Genomic DNA, 6518 nt, shown 5'->3' on the forward strand with positions numbered 1-6518 from the left:
TCATTAGAACCTGAAGTCATTACTCAAGTTCTATTGTCCAGAGAAACGCCAGAGAGTTGACACTAGAGTAGTGTCAACACTACTGTTACACTGTGTTTCTCTCAAGTGTGACCGCGACCATTGATTGCTTTTATTAATGCCGTTATATTGCTATTAAATAGTTTGAAATGGAATGCCAGACATGAATGCACAGCATGTACAAATTCTTATTCTTATTCTTTTGTTTTCCAAAGGAGAGAGCTATGTTTCCAAGTGTGCGGTTGGAAGTAGAGTGGCAATATCTAAGTTAAAAAAAATCTGATTTGCATATATGCGGATCGGTTGAGAAAAAAAGTAGTAATGATTTCAAGTTCAACAAGAACTAACGATTAAAAAACTGATTTGCATATATGCGGATCGGTTGATATAGATAGATAGATAGATAGATAGATAGATAGATAGATAGGTAGATAGATAGATAGGTAGATAGATAGATAGAAACAGACAGACTGTGTTTTATTAATGTACACTTTGCAGACCCAACTGAATTGCGTGACTTTACAGTACTAATAACAATTACAATGAAGGGTGAATGAAGGGAACTATCACTTCACATTACCCTCTAAGATTTAAGTCTGAACTTGGTCAATTTTCCAAATATCACCTATGACCAAACTATAATTTTTCCCAAACTAGTTTTCCAATATTTAAGGACTATAATAGCTTTATTAGCTCTGCTTCAAATTTTGTGACCGGGAAGAGAACACTTTGGGAGAAAACGCGAAAACAGTTCTGCTCGGTTTTTCAAAATGGTCGACAGGTAACATAATACAGCCAGTATTTTCACCTTGTTCGTAGAAGTCAAAATAATTGGCTCACACCTATCCGAGAGGTGGACGCATATATGTTAACTATTTGATAGTAGAATTCCTGCTCAAATGGAGGTTACTATGGCACCGATACGTCAGCTGGCCCTAATATGTCTGTTTTCGTTTATCCCTCCAGACAACCTTCATCTACACACAAAATGAAGGAGGATGGGGGGGGGGGGGGGGGAAGGGGGTGGGAAATTTTCATTTCCAACCTAGCTCGACATTCTCAGAGAACTGCAGTTAATGTATTTTGAAGTTGACTACTTGAGGCCATTACTTTTTATCGCCTATAAATGAAGTTGAATGAAACGTGATTATCGTAGATAAAAGTACAATCCTGTAATGGCTGCTTTGGATATAGCCCTCTATTTTGGAAATAGATTGTCTTGTATGGACTGCATATCGAGCTTTCGGTTTTTTTAACAGAGGCCTCAGCTGGGCAGGTGACTCTGTGCTATTTAATGACCCTAACGGTTTCCAACATCTTTTAGTTCACAAGCTCAGAGACTGAAACAATTTCTTTACTTTGGCACGGCTTGTTTATTCTTTATTTTGTCACCATAATACCATCATTTAAAATGGTTCTCATTCAGAGCATTTTCTTTTAATCCTTCTACAGAGACGAACAAGACAAACAAAAAGACAAACTATTGCTTTTTCGAGGACAGTTTACAATAAGCATTCATCGAGCCCGTGGAGGTGTCGCCTACAAATACGTTTTGGTCAAAAAGGGGACTGTTTTCTCGGAGCTGAGCGAGTTCCAGACCTATGACTCTGATGTCATCAATCGTGCTTTGAAAATCCCTGAAAAGAAAATCCGTGCGGGAGGTACGTACTTTCCAGGTTACTCGTGTATCAGACGTCATTTATTTGTTCTGTGGTATGTTTTTCGGGGCTGCATATGGCAGAGGCATCGCGAAATGAAAGTTAAGTTCGCGATTGTTTCGGTGGTCTTGTCTTCCTCACCTTCTTACATGATTCTTCTGCACTAGCCACAGAATTAAAACGCGAACACCAACTCACTAAAATGAATACATACTTTAGACAGCAATTTCCCATAGAATATTTCATATTATGTGGTAGCTAAATGAATGCGCCCGCTCTGATTGGTAATCAGCTATGGTTTACTGCGCCAGTAAACTCATGGAAATCTCACGTGTCTTCTGAATTGTTATATAAAAGCAATCGACCGCAAGTTTCTATGGTTTATAGTGTAAAAAACTGGAATGAAGTATGGACGCACCAGGAAGGCCAAAAAGAAAAGGCACTTAGAAAACTCGCGGTGGGTCCATTTTCCCCGGCTGGAATTAAAATCTAAACTTCATATATTTATAACTGTTTACTTAAAGCACATCGCTATTCGGCATGCCAGTCCATAATGGAGCGCGCTCTTACCCCATTTCTGTATGCCCAGGTGGCTTTCATGCAGCAAGGTCAACATTTCAACCATCTTATTCACCGTGATTTCGATCTGCAGTTCTTCATTAGCAGCTTAAATGGTTTGGACCTCCACACTTTTAGCCAGGGTGCCAGAGGTATTTTTATCCAAGGTCCGAGATAACGCTTCGCGTCTCGAAGGCAAACGCCTTTGACAAGGCGAAAAGAGTATTTTAATCGTAGTTAAACTTGCTTGTCGTTTCGCCTTCGAGAGAGAGCGAGAAAAAGTTGAGCTCGCCAATGGGAACGGAGGACTTAGTGACGAAACATGGTAAGGAGATATTGTCGCATTTCGAAGTGCTTCGTACTGCACTCTCTGTTTTTGAAACCCTGTTCTAAGAGGGTCTCAATGAGGGGTTAAATTTAAGGTCATTTGATGATTGACGGTTACTTTTTCGGAATGACGTTATAACACGAAATTAAAGGAAAATATGGCTGATTTTTTTAATAATTAGATATAATTTTGCCCATATTTGAATAACTCAATTAGTGCTATAATATTTGCTTAAAAATGGGGTCTTTGGTCTTCTCACATGTGTCTAATTACCTTCATTACCGCTGGGCTTACTAATCGCCTGCTCCACCAATGTTTATGGGACATGTGAAACATTCCGTAAACATAACCGTCCGATACCTACTCACTTCTTCAAAGATTGTTGAGCCTTATCTTGAAATAAAATTCTTTAGACTCATATCTTTTATACCTGTCACGGTATACAAGGCCACTCTATTCTTGGTGTGCGCACGCACTTTAAACCGACAGATACTCTTTACTGCATCTTATACAAAATCAGCTCTTGCCGAGAGATTTTTAAAAATCCTCCCCTTACGTCCTATAGAAAAGGGAAAACTTTGAAAGATGTACTCGTTAGAGCAAAACTCTGAGGGTCTTTCATTTTCCTATATATCTTGACTAATAGGAGTGGTGTTTGACGACGTCAACACCGGAGGTGTTTACAGACGAAAGTCAGTTCTGTCCCTGAAAACGACCATTTATAAACAGCATAACTTGAACCTATTTAAGTCAATCCTTTAGTTCTTGATTCAAAGTTCGAGTGAGGTGTAACACTACTGTGAAGTTTTGTACCCAACTATTCCATCAGGGATCAACCCTAGTATTGGAATTGGGCCCACACAAGGACAGAGAAAAACTCTGACCAGGGTGGGATTTGAACCCACGACCTTCGGATTAGATCACCGCTGCTCTACCGACTGAGCTACAAGGCCAGAACGGGAGCTGGCCGTGGGTATGTGAGATGTTATTCACAAGGACAAATTTGGCTCGGCCCAAGCCTAATTTTAGGTAATCGCTAGTTGTTGTCCTTCAGTAGCATTTGGAGTAATAATTCCAAGTTGGAGTGAGGCCTAACACTACTGTGAAGTTTTTGTACCCAATTATTCCATCAGGGATCAACCCTAGTATTGGAATTGAGCCCACATAAGGACAGAGAAAAACTCTGACCAGGGTGGGAGTAACATCTCACATACCCACGGCCAGCTCCCGTTCTGGCCTTGTAGCTCAGTCGGTAGGGTTCAAATCCCACCCTGGTCAGAGTTTTTCTCTGTCCTTGTGTGGGCCCAATTCCAATACTAGGGTTGATCCCTGATGGAATAATTGGGTACAAAAACTTCACAGTAGTGTTAGGCCTCACTCGAACTTTGAATCATTACTCCAAATGCTACTGAAGGACAACAACTAGCGATTACCTTTAGTTCTTGATTTAACGATATCTGAGACACTTGACGGCCGATGGTTAAAGTATTGCGCTTTTGACGGTTGACGGTTAAAGTAAAGCTCCAGACACTGAAGATATTTAAACGAAAAGTTAAAAAACGGGGAAAAATAATCGTCACAGGGACTTTCATGTAATCTAATCATAAATCCCAGGAATGTGCTCGGTGATGCTCTTCAGTGCGTCGCGTGAGAATTCAGCTTGGCGGGCCAAAACGGGTTTGAAGAGAAATCTGAACTGACTTTCCGCATGAAACTGAGGCTTCGGGCTCGTGCAACTATAGGTTTTTTTTTTCATTCCTCGGTCATTGCCTCCAACTTGAAGAGCAGCACTCTCGGACCTTTGAGGAAAATAAAAAAAAAAACCTCTGGCACCCAGGGTACCACATTTTAAACATGAAATTCTCCAAGGTGTTGCCTGGTTTCGTGCATGCCTGGTATCGCATCTCGAGTCGTCTCTGAGCTAATCGTCCACTTCTCTCTTTTTTGCCCTTATGGCACCTTTTATTCTTAAAGACTCCTTATACGCTAGCTCCGACCACCGGAAAATATCTACAACATGTGCAGTTTAAGCTTCGCTTCACGCAGCAGTCTTCTTTGACCATGTTGTATAACCCGGTGAATTCACAGGCTTGCGGTCTTAAAGAGTCTGACCCACCCACTTTACATTGCGCTCCCACATTACTTCAGTCGCCATTTTCAGGGCCTCCCAAACTCGGAATTGCGTCACTGTTATAGTAATCGTTTTCCAGTGGACATCAAATGGGCTATATAATAACTCTCTCAGCATGTGCACAATCTACAACGTAAGGATTTGCTCTCTTCATCGCATTTTCTCTTGCCTTATGCCAAATTTAAAAAAATATATCTTTTGCTTATTTTAAAGACCTTTAACCATTGTAATTATGTACCTTTGTTGTTATAAGTTCTGTAACTATAAACCGTTTTGTATGTATAAAAGAAAAAAAAAGAAAGAGACCTTTAAAAGGGATGAAGAATGGTATTTTCTATTTTGGAAAATCTCTCGTTTCGGAGAAATTAAAGTTTTTATTTTAAATTGATGACGTCACAAATTGTACGCCTGCCTGTAATAAATCACAAAATTGAGAACATCTCCCAAAAATGTTGGATGAAAGTTCTGCAAACTCGGCACCAGTAATGTACATCAGATTAGGCACAGAGTGACACCCATTAAGATGTTGCGATAGCAACACTCTGGGTTCCAGTCTCTCTCTGCAATGAACCAAATAAGTACAGGCAGATGGTCAGACTTGAAACACATGTGCTGCCCATAATGCTTTACATCTCTGTATAAGCTTATGAATAGTCCCAGCAGCAAAAATGATTGCCATGGCAACAGTATAGAGGGTATCATTTTGTGCTTCACTTGACGTTGATTACCGCTGCCAAGTGTGAACAACACTCATCCAATCTTTTCAGAGATATCCTCAATGTTGTGACTTATTGCAGTCATGTGTTCAGTTTACGACGTCACCAATTTTTGAACAAAAACTTGAATATCTCTGGAACAAGAGAAAATATTCCAAAACTGAAAAAAACCATTCCTCATCATTTTGAAAGGCCTTTAAAGTAAGCAAAATATATATTTTACTTCAAAGGCACTTTAAGGTCTCTGGAAGTGACTATCTATGTCAAAATGGAATTATTTGTGTCCTTACCCGTCGATTGTTTTTGTAACAAACTTTATTTAAGTGTCTAGTCGTTCTAGCGCTGGAGCGCTGATTGGGGACACTGTAAACTGAAGTTAACAATTAACGCAAATCAAGTCAAATGTTGGTTTTTGAGGAGAGGGGAAACCGGAGTACCCGGAGAAAACCTCTTGGTGCATAGTAGAGAACCAACAAACTTAATGCCACATATGACGCTGAGTCTGGGAATCAAACCCAGGCCACATTGGTGGGAGGTGAGTGCTCTCACCAATGCGCCATCCCTGCACCCCGCTGAAATTTCACAAATTCGTTTTGTCAATCTGGATAGAATTTCCAACAAATCACTTTTCACATTCAATTCAATATTACTAGGTATAGTTTGTAGCTTGTTCTTAAAATTACTGAAATTAATTGCTCGTGGATTATAATTTAGTTTTGTAATTTTGAAAATTGCTTTTATTTGAACACTTTAAAAATTCTCCTGCTTGTTAATCTAGTGGTAATGGGAATTTATTTTTTGCGCACTTTTACTTTCCCGCCAATTGCCAATTGAATGCCAATTGCCAATTCGCAGGCTTACTCAAGTAAATTTGCTTGGAACATATGTTCCTTTTGCCCCAAATTTCTTAGCATTCACCTGTCTCAGGGACATAAGAGGTCATTGCATGAGACATACTTCTCATGAGGCAGAATCAGGTGGCACAAGAGCCTTTGATTTGGTCAAGCAACAGTGCAAATCAAATTATATTTTGTTGACGAGCTTTTTTTAACAGAGACATGGAATCAGTTTGATGGAGTGGCTTATGTGGATGGCGCTGAAGGAGTTAT

This window comes from Montipora capricornis, chromosome 2, assembly GCF_036669925.1.
Source record: "Montipora capricornis isolate CH-2021 chromosome 2, ASM3666992v2, whole genome shotgun sequence".
Taxonomy (NCBI): domain Eukaryota; kingdom Metazoa; phylum Cnidaria; class Anthozoa; order Scleractinia; family Acroporidae; genus Montipora; species Montipora capricornis.